Genomic DNA, 26,954 nt, shown 5'->3' with positions numbered 1-26,954 from the left:
TTGTCTCAAATTCTTTCAATTTAATTGTAATTCAATTTACCAACACAGGATCAAAAAGATATCCTGCTTAAAAACAGCTAAAGAAATTGAATATGAAGTTAATATGTTAACAAATTAGAAAGGAATATTTTGAAAAGTTGAATAAATGATATATGTATTCATACATCTGAGACTTTGTTTTTTCTTATTATTTTTAATAATTACAAATTAAAATCTACCATTTTACCATACAATTAACATATATAGAGAGTCATGTAATTAGCAATACAATTAGGAACAGTTTCATAACTTCTTTCCTAGGCAGACTCCCTCATGCTGTCATTTTAACCATACACTCTCCTATTTTTAAATCCTTACCAACAACTTGTCAGGTCTCAGTAACTATAATTTTGTCTTTTCAGGAGTACATTTTTTAAATGTTATGTATATTTAAGACTATATTTTCTTTTGAGACACAGTCTATTATTTTTTTTAATTCACAATTTTCATTTATTCCATGAAAGTACTTTTCTGGAGTGCTTATCACCTACAATCTTTTTGTTTGTCTGATATTTTTTAATATATATTATATCCTTTTTGATTACTTATTTTTAAAGTATTTTTTTTAAACTTGAGACAATTATTTTAAAGATGTTCTTATGGGAAAAAAACAAGACTAGAATCCAGGCTAATAACCTTATGTCTATTTTGTTTAGTATTTAATTCCGACCTAGTAAATAAAGTTATGTTAACTGTGTTTTTCAGCCAGGAAATATTTTCTTCTTTCTTTTCCCCCTGGAAATAGACTTGCAAATACGCTTATTTGTATGATTCCATATTTATATCCACCTCCTCTATTTCTAAAACTAAATAACATCTAGAAATGATCCTGACAGCAAGTTCTGTTAGTTCAATTTTGCAAAGATGAGATTTAGGCTTTGCACCTCAGGTCATTCCATCCAATGCCCTTCCTGTAAATTACTCTGGTGGCTCCTTCAGAGAGACCACTGTGGTATTTTCTCTCTGCTTCCTACCATAGCTACCAGTATCCCTTCCACTTATTACTTGTTGATTTAAGTAATCTAGGATCTCCTAGCTTCTCCAGAAATGGTTTGCATGCTGTTTCTTTTACCCTTCAATATTTTATATAATTTTGGAAAAAATAGGTTAAATTTATGCCACAGTCTTCTAATAAAAATACCAGATATAGTGTTTCTCCATTGGAGAAGGAAATGGCAACCCACTCCAGTGTTCTTGCCTAGAGAATCCCAGGGACGTAGGAGCCTGGTGGGCTTCTGTCTATGGGGTCACACAGAGTCAGACACGACTGAAGTGACTTAACAGCAGCAGCATCAGCAGCAGCAGCAGCATTTCTCCAAACATCACCTCTCAGCTTCCAAAATTTTCCACAAGGTACACTGGAGCTCTGAGAAATACCATCTTTATGGTGCAAACTGGGTAGATCTGGAATCTTAGTTCCTGGTTACATCACAATCCTTCATACTCAGGACTCACACTGCTTTTCTTGGAGAATGTTTATTATATATGCACTTCTGATTAATGGAGTTTTGCAAATATCAGGCTCTCATGGTTTGCTTCCCTTTTAAACTAATTTGTAACCAGAGAAATAGAGTATGTACGGAGATATTTCTTTCTCTCATTAATCTGGAAAGGATAAAGCCCACCTTAATTTTCTAAGACATATTTTTCAAAAGCACACAGAAAGAGATCAGATTTAAATTGTAGTTTCTAAAACCCAATCTGAAGTATTTTATCACAATTAGCTCTCCTGTTGATTCACACTATGCAGATGAATGCCAGAATATTCAGAGTTTTTAATTAAAAAGTGACTGTAGTGATATATAATAACCAAGCAGTTGACACACTGTAATTGCATCATTATCACTGGTTCTCCTAAGAATTTTATAATAAATGCTAAAATGTCCCAAGAAGCCTATTTGTAACAATATATACAATAATAACTGACTAGAATTAATAGAGATCACCACAGCAATTGCTTCTTTTTCAGGAAAATTATGTGGTCTATTAGTTAATGTGTATAGAAATCCATAATGATACTAAATTGTCTCTCTGTGCAACTCAATAATGCCTGAAAATAGTGTTCTGGAAACTCTGAAGTTGTTCTCAGAATTATAAAGTTCAAAGGCTTCTACAAGTAAGTGCCTCAAATGTCACTTTACACAGTTCTGGAAAATACCCCATTCCTGCTCCCTTCCAACAAAAACACTTGCATACATGCACACACACATGCACACATATACAGTATACACACACGTACCAAAACACAAAGGTATATGAGGTTAGAACTCTTGAATGGAAGCCCCTTAAATGACTAAATAATAAATCAGTTCCAAATCGCAATACAGACTTCCAAAACTCTAAGATTTGACAAATGCAATCATTCTCTGTTTTGTGTTCTTAAAATATATATCTAGATGCCTAGTGATTATCATACTCTGTCATCTTTCATTCATATTATTTTTTTTAATAATTTGCCATCAACTCCAACATTGGATGAAATTCTAATCAACTGTTACTTTAATGAGGTTTTTTCGTATTTAACATGTTTAAATCATCATGCATGCTATCTGTCATAACAGATCATTTCACCGTAAAAGGTATTTCCTCTTATCTTGCCAACCTTTTGTCTCATTTCTTCTTTCTATATATTTCTTCTCTAAACTCACCTCTGCCTATCTCTTGAGAGAAATAAATCTGCACTGAACACTCATAAATTTCTTCATCTGCAGGTATCATTCTATTTTCAAAAGCCCGCATTTCTTTTCCCACTAGCTAATCATTAAGAGTTAACTCATGTTCCAACTCATCTGTAAAGTTTTCACTGATTTTCCAATCCCCACTGTATTCTCCTTAAATTTCTCTAAAACATTTATCTCAACAACTCATTGATGCATTTTATATATGTTGTCACATTATGTTTTCATATACATTTCTTATATCTTCCATTTATATTTATTATAGTAGAAAGAAGAGACATCTTTGCTTATCTTGATAGTCACAAACGTTTGGTGAATTTGTTCAATAAACACATGTGACTGGTTCACTGTGAACTTATTTTCTTTGTACATTACTTAACTGATGATAATGAATCTTTAATGGTGGCATTTAGCCTAAAACTCTGGATAAAAATAATTGGTCAGAAATCCTTTCCCTAAATCCTCATATTTAATGATTCATCTATACATAAGTTTAATCTTAAACATAATTTAAAATTTCCATTATATATATATATATTATTCCTGGAATATAATTGATGTAAAGAGAAACCTTCTATTGGCATCCTTTTTAATTTAAACATTTTTGGTAACATTTTAAGTGTGTTTAAGTAGGCAACGTTGGCCATTGGCTAAGGGAAAAAGAATCAAAGAGTCACAAATATTTTACTCACTTGCTGTTGACCATGGAAAATCACTGAATTCTCTAAAGCATACCATTCTTTGCTCAGACTGCTATAACAAATACCATAGGGTAGATAGGTTAAATAAAAGATATTTGCTTTTCATAAGATGATGCTGTTAAAGTGCCACATTCAATACACCAGCAAATTTGGAAAACTCAACAGTGGCCACAGGACTGGAAAAGGTCAGTTTTCATTCCAGCCCCAAAGAAATGTAATGACAAAGAATGTTCAAGTTACCATAGAATTGCACTCATTTCACATGCTAGCAAGATTATGCTCAAAATCCAAGCTAGGCTTTAAGCAGTACACGAACTGAGAACTTCCAGATGTACAAACTGGATTTAGTAAAAGCAGAGGAACTAGAGATCAAATTGTCAACATACGCTGGATCATAGAAAAAGCAAGGGAATTCCAAAAGAACATCTACTTCTGCTTCATTGACTATGCTAAAAGCATTGACTGTGTGGATCAAAACAAACTGTGAAACATACTAAAAGAGATGGGAATACCAGATCACCTTACCTGCCTCCTGAGAAACTTGCATACAGGTCAAGAGGCAACAGTTAGAATTGGACATGAAACAACAGACTGGCTCAAACTGGAAAGCAGTATATCATCAAGGCTGTATATTGTCACCCTGCTTATTTAACTAATATGCAGGGAATATCATATAAAATGCTGGGCTGGATGACCTACAAGATGGAATCAAGTTTGCCTGGAGAAATACATGAACTTCCAGATGTTTAAGCTGGTTTTAGAAGAGGGAGAAGAACCAGAGATCAAATTGCCAAAATCCACTGGATCATGGAAAAAGCAAGAGAGTTCCAGAAAAACATCCACTGCTGCTTTATCGACTATGCCAAAGCCTTTGACTTTGTGGATCACAATAAACTGTGGAAAATTCTGAAAGAGATGGGAATACCAGACCATCTGACCTGCCTCTTGAGAAACCTGTATGCAGGTCAGGAAGCAACAGTTAGAACTGGACATGGAACAACGGACTGGTTCCAAATAGGAAAAGGAGTACGTCAAGGTTGTGTATTGTCACCCTTCTTATTTACTTATATGCAGAGTACACCATGAGAAATGCTGGGCTGGAAGAAGCACAAGCTGGAATCAAGATTGCCGGGAGAAATATCAATAACCTCAGATATGCAGATGACACCACCCTTATGGCAGAAAGTGAAGAGGAACTAAAAAGCCTCTTGATGAAAGTGAAAGAGGAGAGTGAAAATGTTGGCTTAAAGCTCTACATTCAGAAAATGAAGATCATGGCTTCTGGTCCCATCACTTCATGGGAAATAGATGGGGAAACAGTGGAAACAGTGTCAGACTTTATATTTCTGGGCTCCAAAATCACTGCGGATGGTGATTGCAGCCATGAAATTAAAAGATGCTTACTCCTTGGAAGGAAAGTTATGACCAACCTAGACAGCATATTAAAAAGCAGAGACATTACTTTGCCTACAAAGGTCCGTCTAGTTAAGGCTATTGTTTTCCCAGTGGTCAGGTATGGATGTGAGAGTTGGACTGTGAAGAAAGCTGAGCACCAAAGAATTGATGCTTTTGAACTGTGATGTTGGAGAAGACTCTTGAGAGTCCCTTGGATTGCAAGGAGATTCAACCAGTCCATCCTAAAGGAGATCAGTCCTGGGTTTTCATTGGAAGGACTGATACTGAGGCTGAAATTTCAATACTTTGGCCACCTCATGCGAAGTGTTGACTCACTGGAAAAGACTCTGATGCTGAGAGGAATTGGGGGCAGGAGAAGAAGGGGATGACAGAGGAGGGGATGACAGAGGATTAGATGCCTGGATGGCATCACCGACTCGATGCACATGAGTTTGTGTGAACTCTGGGAGTTGGTGATGGACAGGGAGGCCTGGAATGCTGTGATTCATGGGGTTGCAAAGAGTCAGACACGACTGAGCGACTGAACTGAACTGAACTGAATCCCATCATGGATCTCCTACTCTCAAGACTTCATCTAAACGTAATTACCTTCCAATGGCTCCGCTTCCAAATACCATATATACATTGTTGGTTAAGGCTTCAACATACAACATTTGATCCATCACAATATTCATATATTAAATAAAATATATTATAGAAAATCTTCAAGAAAATTCTTATACATAGCCTAAGAGTTCCTGGCACAAATCCTGTCCAAGTATCTGTTCATTTCCTCCATCCTTTCCCTCTGATCTCTTCTACTATCGCTATATTGGTCTTTTAGTTCCCTTTAAACTGCTTTATTCTTGCTGTTCTTTCTCCCAGGAAGCTTCTACCCACAGTCTTCACACCAATGGCTCCTACAGATCTTGTGTTCAAATTCTATCTTCTCAGTGATATATCCTCTTACCTATCTTACTAAAAGATGCTCCAGACACTTCCTGTTTATTATTTTTATTCTACTTACTGCTTGATATTTCCCTGTTCATGCACTATTTGCTCTGGTCTATCTTCTCTAATAAAAGTTAAGCTTCCTAAAAGCTGATGCTTTGTCTGTCTTACCCATTGCTGAATACCAATTATCTAAATTGTATATGGCACAGACTAAGAAATTGAAGAATATTTGTAGAATAATTGCTTATTTTAAAAGGCATGATTTATACCCCACATAGAATCTTTAAAATGGTCTCTATGTTAATATGCATATATAATTAATTACTTAATTTTAACAAAATAATCAAAACATGTGTTCTAATCCTGAAATGCAAAGTGTAGAAAAATTTTGAAATAAGAACGATATTTTCATATGATTCTATGTTACCCTTTGTATATTTTTAAAACAATTCACCTTCCATTATACTAAAGTTTAAAGTAAATGCATTTAGTTATCAATACACATATGAGCATTTTTAACATAAATAGTTGGAAGTGGTTTATATCTGCTAACATAGAATTTTTCACAAAATCGAACATCCTTGGACTCTTAAGGGGCAATTCTGAACCCAACACTGAAGGTAGAGTAAGAGGTTTAAGCATCATTAGAGTAAGAATGCCAGGATCATATAGTTTTGGAACAAGTGGAATAAAACATCATTGGTCGCACTGATGTGTTCTGTCATCTTCACTCTTTTTTATGCCTTTGCTCTTCACCATCAATTTCTCTCCCATGATTTAACATCATGCTGCTATGTACTCATCTTGTCATTTTCCCTCCTTTAATCTCTATACACAGTCTATCATTCACCCATCTTCTCATCCCTTTTCATTATTTTTCATTTTATTTTTTCCCTTAAAAAACAGATTCTATTAAGCTGCAAGTGGTAACTGACAAAATATAAGTAATGGGGAAAAAAAACCCTAGCACCTTGCCTCACATTCAGTCCCTCACCCGGAATTTTCAAATTTTTACAATTCTTCTGATTTCACAACTAGAAACATAAAAGTTTAACTTGTTTTAACTCTGTTGTACTGGTTATATAAAGGAATTATTAGAGGCTATCAGCTTGCCTCTTGAAGTGACTCCATTTAAAAGATATGTTGGTTTGTTTTATTATTTGTTCCTTGGCATATTCATAGTTTATAAAACCATTTCTAATACAAAAGGATAATTAATTTAAAAAAATGAAACTTGTCACCCTCCATATTTACATTTCTAGTGCTTCTCCACTTATTCTAAGCAATAGCTTCCTCTCTTGCCAGACTCACCATACTCTCATATAGAGGCAATAAGCATTTGTAGAAATGAATAACTTCTCTAAAGAGTCTCCATTCTGTCCTTCCTTATATGTCACTGCTTCCCCACATCAACACTTTAGTCAAGAAATTCTTTCTGATGCCTAATTATGCCTTGAAAATTTTTACTTCCATATTGCTGCTTAAACTATTCCTTTCTATAAGCCTCTACTTACTTCCATGGAGGAATCATGTGTTCTCATTCTTTAAGGTACATATCAGGTATCATCTTTTTTCATTAACAATCATTAAAACAAATCTCTCCTCGATAAAGAATCACCTATACATTCATCTGTGTCTTTTGGTCCTATAGAAACTTCTACTTATTCATTTATTACATTGCAAAAGTGGTATTTATGCTTGCTTATGAATCCTATTTAAATAGGAAGAGCATTTTTAAAATAAATATATGCTACAAATGGATTTTCTTCTTATAGCTGGTCTTTACATAACACTGATGAAAAGGACTAAGAATTTGAAAAATTAGCAATTGTATAGGAAAATGGTGATTATTCACTATAAAGCCAGACATGATACAACAGCTAAAAAGGCACTTCAGAGAGGAGCATATTAAGATTAAAAAGGGGCCAATCCATCAGTACAATATGACATTTACCAAACATATATAAGACTAGCAGTAGATGCCAAAATACAGGAAGCAAAACTTACAGATTAAAGGGAGAAATAGATAATTCAACAAGAGTTGGAGACTTCAATATCCTCCTTTCTATAATTAATAAAACAATTAGACATAAGATCAACAAGTAAATAGAACAACCTTATAAATCAGCTAGAACTGTCAGATAAAACAGTCCATCCAAAAACAGCAAAATAAACATTGTTCTCAAGTTCACAAGGTACATTCTCTAGGTCAGATCATAAGCTAGCCAGAAGACTCAATAACTTTTAAAAATATTAAAACAGTACAAAGTATGGTCTCCAATCACAAGTGAATATAATTAGAAAAGAAAAGAGGAAATATTTTGGAAATCCATAAATTTGTAGCAATTAAATAATGGGAGCACACTTCAAAATAGACAATGGGTCAAAGAAAAAGCACAAGGAAAATAGAGATGAAAAACAACAAAAGTACAACACAGCAAAACTCAGTTCAGTTCAATTCAGTCACTCAGTCGTGTCTGAATCATTGTGACCCCATGAATCACAGCACACCAGGCCTCCCTGTCCATCCGGAGTTCACTCAAACTCATGTCCATTGAGTCGGTGATGCCATCCAGCCACCTCATTCTCTGTCATCCCCTTCTCCTCCTGCCCCCAATCCCTCCCAACATCAGAGTCTTTTCCTGTGAGTCAACACTTCGCATGAGGTGGCCAAAGTATTTGAGTTTCAGCTTCAGCATCAGTCCTTCAAATGAAAACCCAGGACTGATCTCCTTTAGAATGGACTGGTTGGGTCTCCTTGCAGTCCAAGGGACTCTCAAGAGTCTTCTCCAACACCACAGTTCAAAAGCATCACTTCTTCGGCGATGCTTCTTCCAGCCCAGAGTTCCTCATGATGTACTCTGCATATAAGTTAAATAAGCAGGGTGACAATATACAACCTTGACGTACTCTTTTTCCTATTTGGAACCAGTCTGTTGTTGCATGTCCAGTTCTAACTGTTGATTCCTGACCTGCATGCAGGTTTCTCAAGAGACAGGTCAGGTGGTCAGGTATTTCCATCTTTTTAAGAATTTTCCAAAGTTTGTTGTGATCCACAAAGTCAAAGGCTTTGGCATAGTCAATAAAGCATAAAAATCTCTCTTCTGGAACTCTCTTGCTTTTGCCATGATCCAGCAGATGTTGGCAATTTGATCTCTGGTTCCTCTCCCTTTCCTAAAACCAGCTTAAACATCTGGAAGTTCATGGTTCATGTATTGCTGAAGCCTGGTTTGGAGAATTTTGAGCATGACTTTACTAGTGTGTGAGATGAGTGCAATTGTGTGGTAGTTTGAGCATTCTTTGGCATTGCCTTCTTTTGGGATTGGGATGAAGACTGACCTTTTCCAGTCCCGTGGCCACTGCTGAGTTTTCCAAATTTGCTGGCATATTGAGTGCAGCACTTTCACAGCATCATCTTTCAGGATTTGAAATAGCTCAACTGGAATTCCATCACCTCCACTAGCTTAGTTCGTAGCAAAACTCAAGGGATATAATAAAAAGCTGTAAACACTTATTTAAAAGAAGAAAAGTTCAAATCTATAACCTAACCTTCTACTATGAAACAGTAAAGAAAAAAAGCAAAATAAACCCAAAATAATAAAGAGGAAAAATACAACAAAATTTAGGTTGGAAATAAGTGAAATAGAGAAAAGAAAAAATAATTGAAGAATTCAACAAAACTGAAAGTTGATTTTTGGAATAATCAGTAATATTATCAAACCTTTATTTAGATTAATACATAGAGGGAAAGAGAGGAGTAAAATTACTAAAATCAGAAATGAAAGAAAAGACATCATTGCCAATTTTACAGAGAAAAATTCATTAGAAGATAATGTATGTCAATAAATTAGATAATTTAGATGACATGAACATATTCTTACAAAGACACAAATTACCAAATTGGACTCAAAAAGAAATAGAAATTCTATATATGTTTCTAATAAGTAGAATTAGTACACAACACATATTCCTTATTCTTGAAGTCAAGGAGAACCTCCTGACTGTACAGAATGGCTCCTTGAAGGTCGAAATGGAAGAGGGTATCACCCCACAGAAAGCGATGCCAAACTACCAACAGACCTCTTCGATAGAATCCATCTTGGCTTAGAGATACACACTCACAAATGAGAAACCCTGAAATACACCAAATACAGACTCAGTACCAGAAAAAGTCAGAGGATTGGCCAAAGGAAACCAGAAAGAAATGTCTTGTAAAACAGATTCAAACTACCACAGGGGCATGACCCTCTCTGAGTCCACTCAAGTGTCTATTCACAGGTACCCCTTTTCCTCCTAATAAACATTTTGTTTCTCTATTTTCTATCTTTATGTGGAAATTCATTACTAAGCAGCTAATGGGCCAGGGGCTTGTCACTGACCACTTGTCCCTGGTGATCTGGTATCTAGGATTCAATAATCTCCCTATCATAGCATGACTTCAGTCTCTGGCCAGAAACCAAAATCCTGCTTCAAACTGCTGCAGACTGAAACATCTGAGGTCACTGTGACACTCTAGGTTCAGAACCTAAAAGAGAGGACACTTTCACCATGAGTCTCATGAGACAATCTGTTGGGTAATCCTATGGCTCCAAAGGGTCTGGCTATGTTGAGATAGTCATGAATGAGAGCCTATGGCATCCAGGAGTTCAGTTGACCAATCCCAGGTGTGTCTAACCTTCCAATCAATCAGACAAGACATGTATGGGCATAAAATCACCTTGAAATCTCCAGATCATTCTGTCTGCTGACTGAATCTTACCAAGTCTCTTATCTGTAACATATACTGAAAAACATCATCCAGCTGAGCCAGGCCCCAAATTTTGACCCAGAGATTATGAAAATATGGCAGTTGTTTTAAGCCCTGAGTACTGGAATACATTTTTATAAAATGATAGATACTCAGAACATACAGTAAGTATCCTCATTTGAAGGCAGGCTACATCTTTCTAACACACTGCAACTTCAACAGACGTCAGCATCTTTAAAAGTGAAGTCCTGCAAGAGCTCTGGTGAATAAGACAAGGATGTCCAGAAGCATGCCTGAGGTCCTGGTAACCTAGTCAGATATTTTTTTCCTTCGTCAGGGCAAAAGTACTACCAATAGTTCTCTGGATAAAAAACTGAATAAGTATACAAATAGCTTTAGCTATCATGACAATATTTTTGATTTATGATAACCTGTCTCTTTCTTTAAGGGAAGGAAGGAAGCATAATGAAAAATGTCCAGAAAACTAGAGTACCTTGTTATTATGTTCAGTTTTTCACTGTTTGCTTGCTCTTGCTTTTTTTTTTTTTTGTGAAGGAATATCAGCAGTATTAGTTCAGGTGACTGGCCCAACGTGTACTGAGTGTTGATATTTCAGCTAAGTGCTGGGTTTACTTGACATAATTACCATGTTAAGGTAATCAAAATCTTAAATTTTGCTACAATATTATCTGTTTTTTTTCCCTTACCTAAAGGCTAATCATTGATTATGCCAAAGCCTTTGACTATGTGGATCACAATAAACTGTGGGAAATACTTCAAGAGATGGGAATACCAGACCATCTGACCTGCCTCTTGAGAAACCTGTATGCAGGTCAGGAAGAAACAGTCAGAACTGGACATGGAAAAACAGACTGGTTTCAAATAGGAAAAGGAGTACATCAAGGTTGTATATTGTCACCCTGCTTATTTAACTTATATGCAGAGGACATCATGAGGAACGCTAGGCTGGAAGAAGCACAAGCTGGAATCAAGATTGCCGGGAGAAATATCAATAACCTCAGATATGCAGATGACACCACCCTTATGGCAGAAAGTGAAGAGGAACTAAAAAGCCTCTTGATGAAAGTGAAAGAGGAGAGTGAAAAGGTTGGCTTGAAGCTCAACATTCAGAAAACAAAGATCATGGCACCTGGTCCCATCACTTCATGGGAAATAGATGGGGAAACAGTGGAAACAGTGTCAGACTTTATTTTTTGGGGCTCCAAAATCATTGCAGATGCTGACTGCAGCCATGAAATTAAAAGACGCTTACTCCTTGGAAGGAAAGTTATGACCAACCTAGATAGCATATTAAAAAGCAGAGACATTACTTTGCCAACCAATGTCCGTCTAGTCAAGGCTGTGGTTTTTCCCGTGGTCATGTATGGATGTGAGAGTTGGACTGTGAAGAAAGCTGATCGCTGAAGAATTGATGCTTTTGAACTGTGGTGCTGGAGAAGACTCTTGAGAGTCCCTTGGACTGCAAGGAGATCCAACCAGTCCATTCTAAAGGAGATCAATCGTGGGTGTTCATTGGAAGGACTGATGCTAAAGCTGAAACTCCAATACTTTGGCCACCTCATGCGACGAGTTGACTCACTGGAAAAGACTCTGATGCTGGGAAAGGTTGGGGGCGGGAGGAGAAGAGGACAACAGAGAATGAGATGGCTGGTTGGCATCACCGACTCTGTGGAAATGAGTTTGAGTGAACTCCGGGAGTTGGTGATGGACAGAGAGGCCTGGCGCGCTGTGATTCATGGGGTCGCGGAGAATTGGACACGGCTGAGCGACTGAACTGAACTGAAAAGGATGAGCAATACCATGGATGGTCATTTGTTTCTTACTAAATAGAGGCCACTAGAGAGATCAGCCTACACCCAGTCCTAAGAATGGTGTCTTGGTATGTATAGGGTGGTGGGGGTGGTGGTGATGCTTTCTATTTTAATTTCTTTTATAAAGCTGCCACAACCACCGTTTTCTATGTACAGACATACTAGTCAGGATCCTCGAATTAGGAAATTAGGCCCTCCATTATAATCTGCAATAAGAATCTCAATGCTTTTTAGTTTCAGAAGTTTTAGACTGGACTAAAACCGCATTATTGAAAAACCAGGCTCTTAGCAACATAGCAACTGTTATCACTGAGAGGCAAGCTGGCAGCTCTGAAAGACACATGGCAATGGCAGCCAGCTGCTAAGAGAATGAATACATCCTATGGGCATCTCCTTAATCCTCTGATAATATTTTCCATTTTATAAAATTAATTATTTACAGGATCATAATTCATCTAAACTAAAATTAATAAATATGAAATGCATTTTCCTCAGGGTACTCTCACTGTTCACTCCAACAACATAATCAGGCATTATAAAACTTATATCAAAAGAAGCTTAAATATTTATGCATTATTCACACTTTTTGATCTAGGATCTTGAGAAGAACAGTTAAAACAAATGAACTCAGTTATCTATTATAACAAAGCCTCAGATATTGGCAGAAAATTTAGTCAAGGAATAGAATATAGCTTGAAACATATACTTGCATATTTTGATGAAAACTACTTTTCTATAACCTCAGTTACAAGGTCAGATTTCTTTCGTTTTACAGTAATTTCCATTGTCCAAAAATATTCTCTGATGGACTCAGGGAAGATTTCAACATCTGCCCTGAGTCTGATATAAATCATTTCTGTTTATTCAATGATGAAGTGGCAGAGTTAACAATGCTAATGTAACACGTCAGAAATCTAGTGTGTCATGTACCCCTTAGGAATCATCAAAATTGGCCTCTTGATCCTTTCATGCATTTCTAGACTTTGAGTCTAAAAATAAATGGTTCTGTCTACTGTTTTGCCATTTACCTTCTGCTATGACTTGATGTTCAGATTCCTTATCTCTCTGATGTTTGGTTATCCTTGGATACGGGTGTCACTACATAGGTATACCTTCTTAATTCCTCTTTTAAACAAGCTTTTTTCCTGAAATTTAATCAACTGTAGCATCTGGTTTATATATTTGGTACTGTAAGAGACAAGTAAGAGTAAGAAAATCAAACAAGGAGATCTAGGTATGTACACTAGATGCTCTACATTTGTCACTTCATTAATCCTCACAAGGTAAGTTCAGTCTGTCATTATTCACAAGTTGTATATGTAAGGAAAGTGAGCCTCACTATAATTAAATAGTATTAAATGATAGAGCATAAAAACACTTTATTGATCATCAAACACTTCTCAGTGATCAACCCCTCAGAACTTTAAACAAAATATGAAGATTGGATCTAAAAAGAAAACATACCTGAAAACAATAGTGTATGTGCACTCAACCATGTCTGACTCTTTGCAACCTCATGGACTATAGTCTGACAAGCTCCTTTATCCATGGAATTTTCCAGGCAAGAATACTGGAGTGGGTTGTCATATCCTCCTCTAGGGATCTTCCCAATCTAGGGATGGAACCCAAGTCTCTTGAGTCTTCTGTGTTGGCAGGCAGTGTTTATCACTGCACCACTGGGAATAATACTTGTTTATTAAAAACTTAAATGCAAATAAACTTAACTTAGTGAACAATGCATTTTAACAGACATAATACTTCCAATTGTATTTATTTTCATCCCTGAAATCCCATATTCCCGTCTGGAGATAATATGTGAAGTAACCATAGGAAGTTATTAAGAATAATCAATGAATACTAGGAAACTGACACCCCAAGAGAGAAGTATAGAAAATCAATTCACTTTGCTCATGTAGAAGAGAAATACATCTTGCCCGTGCATGGGATTAATTAATTCGATTTTGATAAAATTAAATAAGTTGTAACATGGAGACAAACATCATTAAAATAGTATAATTTATTATTATGAGCATAGCATTTAAATTCAGTATTGATACAGAATTATCCAAAACAATTCTAATATATATATACACATATTATATATACACATATATATATGTATGTATTCAGTCTATGAATATGAGTGCCAATACATACTGACTCCTGAGGGCTAATTTTTAACCTTGAAAATTTTTGAAAGTTTCTTGTTAAACACAACTATTATTAAAAAATGAGTTACATAAACTTACTACTAACTGAATTATAGTAAATATGAAGGTGATTAATATTAAAACATAATTTCCTGATTATTTTATTACACGTTGCTCTTTTATAAGTTCTTGAGGTTATTTGTATCTCTCGTCTCTGTGGCAGAAATACAACATAATTATCCACTACCGCACTTGCTGTCAACTTCATTAAGTGATATCACATTTATAGCCTGAAATTGGCCATTAGAATATTTCAATCAACTAAATAAGCAAACACTAAGAATTAAGGCTACTTTTCCTCAAGAGTAAGTTATTGGACACTTACCAGTACACTGCTATATATAGTTACCTGCTTTTTCTCATTCATATCAGTGATGGCTCTGTTGATAACGGTTTTAAGAAGTTGTTTTTAGATCTTCAGTCAAATGAGTTTTCTTTCTAGGCCTAACAAGCATAACCACACAGATTTACTCCTATTCCCAACTCAGTTGATATCTGCAAACTACCCTTAAGCAATCAGTCCTGAATGTAGCCATCATGTAGGCAGACAAATCTACAGATTAGGAAAAGAGAAAGGAAAGGCTGAGACAAGCATGCTCTGCAACTTCTCTCAAAATCAGAGTATCATTTAGTTTATGTTTGTCTGCTTGTCACAGAAAAATACAAATTACCAATAGATAAACAACACAGATCCTATATTATAGCTGCTGGAATATAATGTTCCATGAATGCTCCAACTCTGTTTGATTTGCTGTTCTGCTATTCTTAACAAGAAATGAGCATCATAAATATGATTCACAGTGATAGCAATACCACCTCATCTACACTCAGCAAGCAGCAAAGAGAAATAAAAGGAAAAGAGCCCACCCTCTGTTTTAAGATTTCCTAAAATACCACTTGGTTCTTCCCATCTCCTCAGTGAAAACTTAGTCACATGGCCACAACTATTGCAATACAAAGTGTTAAATTAGTCTTTCAGTAGGACATGTTGGTGCTTGAGGTAAATTTTATGTTTTATTTGTAGAAATGAGAGAATAAATAGAGAATCTTAGCAATATTTACCAATTATAGAATTAACTGAATGGAGAGGTCAAAAATATCAATGTAGCTGAGTGCTACTCTAGAAATATAAGGCATGGTAAGCCATTGTCTAACATACTCTCTGCTTTCCTATTCCTTGAATCCATTATGATGAAGGCTATAGTATATTCTAAGAAAAAAAATGTAACTTGACCACACTATATTACCAACTGTCTATAAAGTTGGATTTAAAAAGGACAAACATAAATCTTTAAGAATCTGCTATAATAAATGGGCAAAAATAATCTGTAAATCTAAAGATTACTTTGAACTAAATCTGATTTTCTGAAGAAATTGAAGGTGTCTATAGTGTAAAGAGTCGGACACGACTGAGCAACTGAACTGAACTAAACTGATAGTGTTTATTCTTTAAGTATTTTAATCATTAATACAACATTCATTTGTGTATCATTGCAATCCTTGTCAAAATCTCTGCAAATTTTAAAAAGCTAATGTATGAATTAATGAGATTTACTCTAGATTATAATATTCTCAAAAACACAGAAAGTTTCATAATCAGTGATATGCTTTTAAGTCCTTGATGAAATGCCTGAAATAAGCACTGTACCAATATAAAGTACCTCCAAGTAGAAAAAAATATTGAATATGCCTGAATATCTCTTATTAATGTGACTGCAGTTCTGTCATAAGCACCAATGCAGAGATGCTTACATTGTATGATTAAGTCAGTATTTTTTAAAATTATTTTTTGAACCAGCAGTAACTCAGCATGTTACCAGATGATGCTGAGGAAGAGTAATATCTATCTACAAAACAGAAGTTTTAACATTTTCTAATATTATGCACTTGTTATAAAATTTCTTTTCCATTCAACTTCAACAGAGGAGTAATTTTTAATCAGAGAAAATAACCATAAAAATCAATTGCAAAGCAGCAGAGGCTCACAATGAATGTTTGTTCTAATGAGAATTTAACTTTTGCTTTTGTCAGATAATTAAGTTCTTAAAGCTATAACTGACTACTAAGCCAAGAAAAAGTGAAAGAAAATCTAATATAACAGATTCTTCCAGGGAGCTAGAAAATAATTTCTCTATAAGCTTTGTGTATTTTCTCATTGGTAAAGAGGTCATAGTTTCTTCAGAGTCAGAAATACATCCACATCACATGCCTTGTCAATTCTCAGTATGTGTAAAGACCTTCAATTAATATCTACGATGATGATAGAAAACAAAAACTCACTTGATCTAGGTAAGCTCATTTGTTGAGCCTTCAAGATTCAGTTCAGTTCAGTTCAGTTCAGTCGCTCAGTCGTGTCCGACTCTTTGCGACCCCATGACTCACAGCACGCCAGGCTTCCCTGTCCATCACCAACTCCCGGAGTTCACTCAAACTCATGTCCATCGAGTCGGTGATGCCATCCAGCCACCTCATTCTCTGTCGTCCCCGTCGCCTCCCACCCCCAGTCCCTCCCAGCATCAGACTCTTTTCCAGTGAGTCAGCTCATCGCATGAGGTGGCATCGTGAATTTTAAATGACTTTTGCATCTATCCTCCAGACATTGTTCCAAAGACCTGAATGTTAACACTATCTTCAGGTTTCCTTATAATGGCATAAACTTTACATAGAATGGAAAAAGTCATGCCAAAAACCCTAAAACACAGAACCAATAAAACTACCTAATGTTATGAGAAATGACTAATCTGTTTTCTTGAACAAGAGAACAGATAAGCATTTGGATGCCCTAAATATTGAGGGTCACTGGGATGGGTTTTTCTCTTGGATGGTTTTTAGAACCGTGAATACAATACTTCAACTGAAGTGTGTTATAGGGAAATAAAGAATACACTGAAGATAGATTTTAAAATACCGTATATGTCTATAATTTGCTTTTGAATAGATTTAGATTATGATGATGAAACAATCAAAATCAGATACCAAGAAAAGAATATGCTATAAAGTTGGGAATTAGTTTTGAGTCTTTCTGAAATTAAAATTGTCATTTGAATTAAATGGGATCCTCACACACTGAAGTTTTTTGTTGGATTCCTAAGTTTTTGTGGTAGACATTGAATGTGATATTGAACTAATACCAGGGTTGCAGTGGAGTTTGAAAGACAGAGGGATAACAATATAAAAATCTAGGCACAGACTACTGACTTCTGCTTAAAATGAAGGGAGTAGGAAATATCATCCCTCCCGTGTAATAATGTGGATAATCTACAAAATCATAACTTTTCTTGAAAATGTCTGAGAACTGAGATGGGAGATCAGCAAATTTGCTTAAAATTTAAAGAAATACAGGCACCTCTAAGGAAAGATAGTACATGGACACACTCATGTTTAACAAAGTATTGGAGGAAGACCAAAGAATTTAAAACATAAAGAAACTGGTAAAAATTTGAGTATGAATCAGGGTGATAGGGACTTCCCAGATGGTGCTAGTGGTAAAGAATCCGCCTGCCAATGCAGGAGAACTAAGAGATGTGAACACCAGGCCCCAGGCACCCAGAAAGGCAGCCTATTCTCTTTGAAAGAAGGTAGGACAAAATAAAAAAGCCAAAAAGAGAGACAAAAGAGTTAGGGATGGAGACCCATCTTGGGGAGGGAGTTGTGAAGAAGAAGTTTTCAAACAGCATGAAACCCTCTCACAGGTGGGTCCGTAGGGAGTTTTGGAATCTCAGCGGGCAACATAACCAAGAGAAAAAAAAAAGCCTACAGAATAGGCATCTAACCACAATTGCCAGCGGAGAAGTAGCCCAGACACATGCATCCACCACCAGCAAGCAAGGGCTGGACAGGGAGGGGCTGTCTGCATCATCATCAGTCCTCAGGGTAAGGACTGGGCTTGAATGCCCTGAGGACAGTGTCAGAGAGCTAATGTGAGATAGCAACCCAAACTGTGGGATCTCCAGAGAGGAAAAAAAAAAGAGAATTTTCCTGCGAAAGGCTCTAATGCGCAGCTTAGTTAGGTCACAGAAAAAAGCATTGAACGCTACCCATGGCATACAGGCCCCTGCACCCCGCCAGAGGCAGAGAGGCAGGCATTTGACAACCAGAACCATAAGGGAAGGGCTCCAATCTCAGCCCCTAAGACAGGCATCTTCCACTAAACTGTGAGTAGGCTCCCAGTTGCTAGCCATGTCTTCCTGGGATCCTAGACGGTTGATATCTGCCAGGAGGGTCACAGCCTGATATCAGCTCCCCAGAGGAGACACATGGTGCACCTGAGATGGTGCTCTCATGGTGCACCCAGGAAACAGAGTGGCCATGACCTGGTATTAAGACGCATGGTTAAGACTCATGGCCCAACTGGGACAGTGTGCTTGCCAGTACCTGGTTGCCTGAGTTGCTTGGACCTGGGAAAGGCACAAAATGCACACCCAGCCGAGTCTGTGCCCTTGCGGAGTACCTGAGAACCTGAACCTGAGCAGCTTAGACCTGGGAAATACTCAAAATGCAGGGCCTGCTTTGGACAGTGCCCTGCAGAGCACCCTGGAGCCTGAGCAGTGTGGACCTGGAAAGCATATGCCACTGTGAACTGGGGCAAACCCAGTGTGGTCCACACACCACAAGCACTCCCCACACATGCCAGTGATATTTGCTTGCAGTGTTCCTCCCTTCCCATGACAAAACTGAATAAGTGAACCTAAATAAGTGACCACCTTCACCCACTTGTGTCAGGGCAGAAATTAGACACAGAAGAGACTTGCAAACAGAGGAAGCCAAAATAAAAAAGAGGGAACTGCTCTGGAAGTGATAGGTGAAACAGATTAAAACCCTATAGCTAACATTGACTAAGCATTGAAGCAGGTCAACAGACCTTGAGAATAAGTACAGCTGGAACAAGGAACTATCTGAAACTGAACTGACCCCATACTGCCCACAACAGCTCCAGAGAAAATCCTAGATATATTTTTAATATTATCACTTAATTTTTTTTAAAAAATTAAGTTCTTATTACTCCTTTAATTTTCATTTTTTATAACCTACCTTTAGCTCAGTTTGTAAAGAATCTGCCTGCAGTGCAGGAGACCTAGGTTTGATCCCTGGGTTGGGAAGATCCCCTGGAGAAGGAAATGGCAACCCACTCCAGTGTCCTTGCCTGGAAAATCTCATGGACAGAGGAGCTGCAGTCCATGGGGTCTCAAAGAGTCGGGCACGACTGAGTGACTAACACTAACATTACCTCGCAAAAAAAGACCGTATTTTAAAGCAAATTTCATATCTATATTTTTTATAATTTCTGTGATTGATTTTGTTTTATATATCTAATATTGTATTTTTGAGAGTCTAACCTCTACTCTAGATTTTTAATCTTTGCTTTTTGGTATCTGTTACCAATTTTGTACCTTTAAGAATCTAATCTTCAGTATCCATTTTCACTTAGGGGTGTCGTTACTGTCTTGCTTGCTCTCTCCCCTTTGCACTCTCCCTTTTCTCCCCCAGGTCAACTCTATCTCCTCCCTCTCCCATCTCTTCTCTACTTGACTCTGTGAATCTCTCTGGGTGTTCTGGGCTGTGGAGAATACTTAGGGAAATGATTACTGACTAGATTGGTCTCTCCCCTTTTGACTACCCCTCTTCTCCTCCTGGTCACCTCTATCTCCCTCCTCCCTCTTCTCTTCACTATGTAACTATGAGAATCTCTCTGGGTGTCCCTCACTGTGGAGAATCGTTTCACCATAACCTTGATGTTTTATCATCTGTGCTGTATGGATAAAGAAGTCGTGGGTTACTATAAGAATAAGACTGAAAGCCAGAGACAGGAGACTTAACTCCAAACTAGAGAATGACACAGAACTCCTGATTCTAGGGAACATTAATAGACAAGAGCTCATTCAAAAACCTCTATACCTACACTGAAACCAAGCTCCACCCAAGAACCAACAAGTTCCAGAGAAAGACATACCATGCTAATTCTCCAGCAACACAGGAACACAGCCCTAAGCATTAAAAGACAGGCTGTCCAAAGCCATGCCAAACCCAAAGACACCCAAAAGTCACTACTGGACACTTCATTGCACTCCAGAGGGAAGAGAGCCAGCTCCACCCACCAGAATACAGATGCAAGCTTTCCTAACCAGGAAACCTTGACAAGGTGCTAGTCCAACCCCAGCCACAGGGAAAGGTTCCACAATAAAGAGGAGCCTACAGAAAAGGCACCCCAAACACAGAAATCTAAACAGAATGAAAAGGCAGAGAAATATTCAGCAGGAGAAGGAACATGATAAATGCCTACCAAACCAAACAAAAGAGGAGGACACAGGGAGTCTACCTGAAAAAGAATTAAGAATAATGAGAGTAAAGATGATTCAAATGCTGAAAACAAAAAGGAGTTACAGATAAATAGACTATAGACAAAGATTGAGAAGATGCAAGAAATGTTTAACTTGGAAGAAATAAAGAAGAGTCAATCAATAATGAATAATACAATAACTGAGACCAAAAGCACTCTGGAGGGAACCAGCAGTAGAATAAATGAGGCAGAGGATAGGATAAGTGGGGTGGGAGATAGAATGGTGGAAATAAATGAAGCAGAAAAAAAAATTAAAAGAAATGAGGTCAACCTCAGAGACCTCTGGGACAATGTTTGTTAAATGCTCCAACACTCAAATCATAGGAATCCCAGAAGAAGAAAAAAAGAAAGGGCATGAGAAAATACTTGAGGAGATCATAGTTGAAAAAATCCCAAAATGGGGAAGGAAATAGCCACTCAAGTCCAAAAAAAACCCAGGGAATCTCAAACAGGATAAACCCAAAGTGAAACAGTGCAAGACACACTGTAATCAAATTAATGAAAGTCAAACACAAAGGACAAATATTAAAAGCAACCAGGGAAAAGTAACAAATAACACACAAGCGGATCCCCATAAGGATAACAGCTGATCTTTCAAGAGAAACTCTTCAGGCCAGAAGGAAATGATAGGACATATTTAAAGTGATGAAAGAGAAAAAACTACAATCTGGATTACTATACCCAGCAATGATCTCATTCATATATGAAGCAGAAATCAAAAGCCTTACAGAGAAGCAAGAAAGAATTCAGCACACCAAACCAGCTCTTCAACAAATGCTAAAAGATCTTCTCTAGACAGGAAACACAGAAACGGTTTATAAAGTCGAACCCAAACAACAAAGTAAATGGCAACAGTATCATACTTATCAATAATCACCTTAAATGTAAATGGCTTGAATGCCCCAACCAAAAGATTAAGACTGACTGAATGACAAAAGCAAGACCCCTATATATGCTGTCTGCAAGAGATCCACCTCAAACCAAGTGACACAAACAGACTGAAAGTGAAGGGTTGGAGACAGACATTTAATGCAAATGGAGATCAAAAGAAAGGAGGAATAGCAATACTCATACAAGATAAAACAGACTTTGAAATAAAGGTCGTGAAAAGAGACAAAGGACTCTACATAATGATCAAAGGATCAATCTAAGAAGACATAACAATTATAAATATATATGCATCCAACATAGGAGCACTTCAATATGTAAGGGAAATGCTAATAAGAATGAAAGGGGAAATTAACAGTAACACAATAATAGTGGGAGACTTTAATACTCCACTCACACCAATGGATAGATCAACCAAACAGAAAATTAGAAAGGAAACACAATCATTAAGTAATACAATGGACCAATTAGACCTAATTGATATCTATAGGACATTTCACCTGAAAGCAACAAATTTCACTTTTTTCTCAAGTGCACACAGAAGATTCTCCAGGACAGATCACATCCTGGGCCATAAATCTAGCCTTGGTAAATTCAAAAAAATAGAAATCATTTCAAGAACCTTTTCTGATCACAATATGGTAAGATCAGGTATCAAATACATAAAAAAACTATAAAAATACAAATATATGGAGGTTAAACATCACGCTTCTGAATAACCAACAAATCATGGAAGACATAAAAAAGGAAATCAAAATGTGCATAGAAACAAATGAAAATGAAAGCACAACAACCCAAACCCTATGGGATTCAGTAAAAGCAGTGCTAAGGGGAAGTTTTATACCAATACAAGCTTACCTCAAGAAACAAGAGAAAAATCAAATAAATAACCTAACTTTACACCTAAAGCAACTAGAAAAAGAAGAAATAAGAACCGCAAAGTTAGTAGAAGGAATGAAATCATAAAAATCAGAGCATAAATACATGAAAAAGAAACAAAGGAGACTATACCAAAAATCAACAAAACTAAAAGCTGGTTCTTTAAGAAGATATATACAATAGACAAACCATTAGCCAGACTTATCAAGAATAAAAAGGGGAGAAGAATCAAACCATCAAAATTAGAAATGAAAATGGAGAAATCACAGCAGACAACACAGAAATATGAAGGATCATAAGAGATCCTTGGATCTATCAGCAACTATATGCCAATAACAGACAGAAGAAATTTTCTATTGGGGCAAATTATTTAACTAATATTGTTGCCATGTTCCTTCTAGGTGCTGGGTTATAGCAATAACATAATATGTGTTCTCATGGATTGTATCTTCTAATAGACAAAAATTGTTATATTAGCCAGGATGGTAGCAAATGATTAAGAGATTCAATGTTAGGGGCAGGATCAGGCATTTGGTTTTGGATTTGTTATACTGATAATGCCTACTACTCATCAAACTGTAGACACTTAGTAGATATTTGTTTCTGGAGATAGCATTACATTCCAAGCAAGATGTGTACATTTGAGAATCACCATCATGGCAAGCTAAGACTTGAAGCCATGAGATTGGATGAAATGAGGGAATTGGAATGGAGAGAAACAGAGGTCTGAGGACCAAGATCAACAGCACTCCAAAGTTAAAAATCAGTTGGATATGGTGAAACCAGTAAAGATCACCTGAAAAGCATAGTCAATGACATAAAGCCAACTATTCCAGGATAATCTGTTTAAAAAGTTATCCTTTTTCCACTGAATTTCCTTTATATCTTTGCCACAAATCAGTTCATAAAGGCCCATATCCATATGGGTATGAGTCTACTTCTAGATCCTCTATTATTCCACTAATTCATATTCCTATTTTGTGAAAACGACACTTCCTTGATTACTGAAATTTTTTTGGGGGGGGCCTTTAGTCATGTTTATTATTTCACATTAAAGTTTCCTGTCCTTGTTTTGTTGATTGATTTCTTGCAACTTTGTTGAATTATTAATATAATTGACCCATAAGAATCATATATATGTAAGGTGTAGATTTGATGTTTTGATATATTTCAACATTGTGAGATGTTTGCTACAATCAAGCCAGTTAACATATCTGTCATTTCACATAGTTACCATTTTCTTTCCTTTCCCCCTCCCTTTTTTTCCCTCCAGTGGTGAGACACTTATCTATCTACCTTCTTAGCAAATTTCAAGCATGTAGTGTTGTTAACTGCTGTCCCCATGCTGTATATTAGATCTCCAGAACTCATTCATCTTGTGTAACTTCAGCCTTTTACCCTTTGAACAACATCTCCCAGTGCTCCTCTTACCTGCCCCTGTCAGCCACTCTTGCTGTTTCTATGAGTGTGTTTAAGATTCCACATCTGTGATCATGCAATGTGTATCTTTCTGTGTCTGGTTTATTTCACTTATCATAATGCCCTCCAGGTTCATCCATGTTGAGGCAAGTGACAGGGTTTTTCTTTTTTAAAGCGGCATAATATTCCACTGTGTGTATGTATGTATGTATGTGTGTGTGTGTGTGTGTGTGTGTGTGTGTGTGTGTGTAAAACAATTGTTTTTATTCATTAATCTGTCTGTGGACATCTCCTCATGTTTATTAGATATGCTATCAGATACTATATTTTTCAAAGTTGTTTTGGCTATTCTAGAACATTTACATATCTATGTGACTTTAGAATCAGCTTTCCAATTTATAAATAAAAAACTTTTGAAATTTTAAATGGAATTCATTCACATCTATAGATCAATTTTAGGAAAATTAATATCTAAGGAATATTCCAATAGTGAACAAGGTGTACCACTTTATTTAAATACCCTTTTCTCAGTAATTAGTAAATTTCAGCCTTGATGGTGATGCACATCATTTGTAAGATATATGATAAAGTAGTGAATATTTTTGATGCTATTGTATTTTTTATTTTGATTTCAATATCTACTTGTTTATCGGTGGAACATAGTTGATTTTAGCTCATTAGAGTGTATTTTGAAACTTTATTAGAGTATTTCTAGTAGAGTTTATAAGATTTCATACGTAGACACACCATTTCCGACTGGTAAAGTCTACAAGTAATGAGAATTTCACTTCTTTTATTTAAATATATAGGTCTTTTGTTCATGAATTTGAATTTATTGAACTCTTTATTGATTTACTTTTTTCTGTCTCATTAATTTCTTCTCTTCACAATTTTCTTCTTTCTCTTCCTTTGGTATAATTTCCTTCTTTCTCTTCCTTTGGTATAATCTGTGCTTCATTTTCTACTACTCCAATATAGAAGCTCAGATGTTTATTATAAATTTCTCTTTCTCTTCTTTCTCTTCCTTTGGTATAATCTGCACTTTATTTTCTACTACTACAATATAGAAGCTGAGATGCTTATTGTTTCTCTCTGTGTACTGCTTTAATGTAGCTGACATATTTTAAGGCATTATATTTCTATAATCATTTATTTTATATTTTCTCTAATTTGACCCCCTTCTTTTCTTATTCAGCTTTTGGGTTATTTAAAAGCACAAGCATGAGTGCATGCTCAGTTAGTTCAGTTCAGTCACTCAGTCATGTCCGACTCAGCGACCCCATGGACTGAAGCATGCCAGGCTTCCCTGTCCATCACCAACTTCCGGACTTGCTTAAACTCATGCCCATCAAGTGGGTGATGCCATCTAATCATCTCTTCCTCTGTCATCCCCTTCTCCTCCTGCCTGCAAACTTGCCCAGCATCAGGGTCTTTTCCAGTGAGTCAGTTCTTTGCATCAGGTGGCAAAGTATTGGAATTTCAGCTTCAGCATCAGTCCTTCCAATGAATATTCAGGACTGATTACCTTTAGGATGGACTGGTTTGATCTCCTTGCATCCAAAAGGACTCTCAAGAGTCTTCTCCAACACCCCAGTTCAAAAGCATCATTATTTGGTGCTCAGCTTTCCTTGTGGTCAAACTCTCACATCCATACATGACTACTGGAAAAACTATAGCTTTGATTAGACAAAACTTTGTCAGTAAAATAGCAACTCTGCTTTTTAATATACTGTCTAGGTTGGTCATAGCGTTTCTTCCATAGCTTTAATTTCATGCTTGCAGTCACCATCTGCAGTGATTTTGGAGCCCAAGAAAATAGTCTATCACTATTTCCATTGTTTCTCCATCTATTTGCCAGGAAGTGATGGGACCAGATGCCCTGATTTTTGTTTTTAGAGTGCTGAATTTTAAGCCAGCTTTTTCACTCTCCTCTTTCACTTTCATCAAGAGACTCTTTAGTTCCTCTTTGCTGTCTGCCATAAGGGTGGTGTCATCTGCACATCTGAGGTTATTGATATTTCTCCCTGCAATCAGGATTCCAGCTTGTGCTTCCTCCAGTCTGGCATTTCACATGATGTACTCTGCATATCAGTTAAATAAGCAAGGTTACAAAATACAGCCTTGTCATACTCCTTTCACAATTTGGAACCAGTCCATTTTTCCATGAGTGTGTGCTAAATCGCTTCAATTTTGTCTGACTCTTTGAGACCTCATGGACTGTAGCCTGCCCAGCTCCTCTGTCCGTTGGATTCTCCAGGCAAGAATACAGGAGTGGGTTGCCATGTCCTTCTCCAGGGGATCTTCCCAAACAAGTGATCGAACCCAGGTGTCCTGCAGCATTGCTGGCAGGGTCTTTACTATTGAGTCTAAAAGACCATTAGAAATGTGTAATTTATTCCAAATATTTAGGGATTTTCCAGATACCTTTTTAAAAACTAATTTCTGATAGAATTTATTGCAGTTAAAAGATGTTAATTTTAAAATTAATCCTTTAAAATGTACTGTAATTTATATGGCCATTGTTCAAATTTGTATACATTTATTATTAATTTTCTGCCAATTTGTTCCATCATTGAGAAACGAATGATAAAAATTGCCAACTATTACAAGGGATTTACACATATTTTGTAGACCTCTGACTTTTTCTCTTTTGTGTTGTTTAGTCACCCAGTCATTTCCAAATCTTTGTGACCCTAAGGACTATAGTCTGTCAGGCTTCTCTGTCCATAGGATTTCCTAGGCAAGAATACTAGAGAGAGTTGCCATTTCCTTCTCCTGGGGATCTTCCCAAACCAGGGAATCAAACCCATGTCTCCTGCATTGGCAGGCAGATTCTTTACTACTGAGCAACCAGGAAAATCCCACTGAGCCATCA

Source organism: Moschus berezovskii, chromosome 3 (genome assembly GCF_049115385.1).
Source record: "Moschus berezovskii isolate FMDL1 chromosome 3, NW_MosBer_1.0, whole genome shotgun sequence".
Taxonomy (NCBI): domain Eukaryota; kingdom Metazoa; phylum Chordata; class Mammalia; order Artiodactyla; family Moschidae; genus Moschus; species Moschus berezovskii.
The sequence above is the reverse complement of the archived record's forward strand: the minus strand, read 5'-3'. Positions refer to the sequence as shown.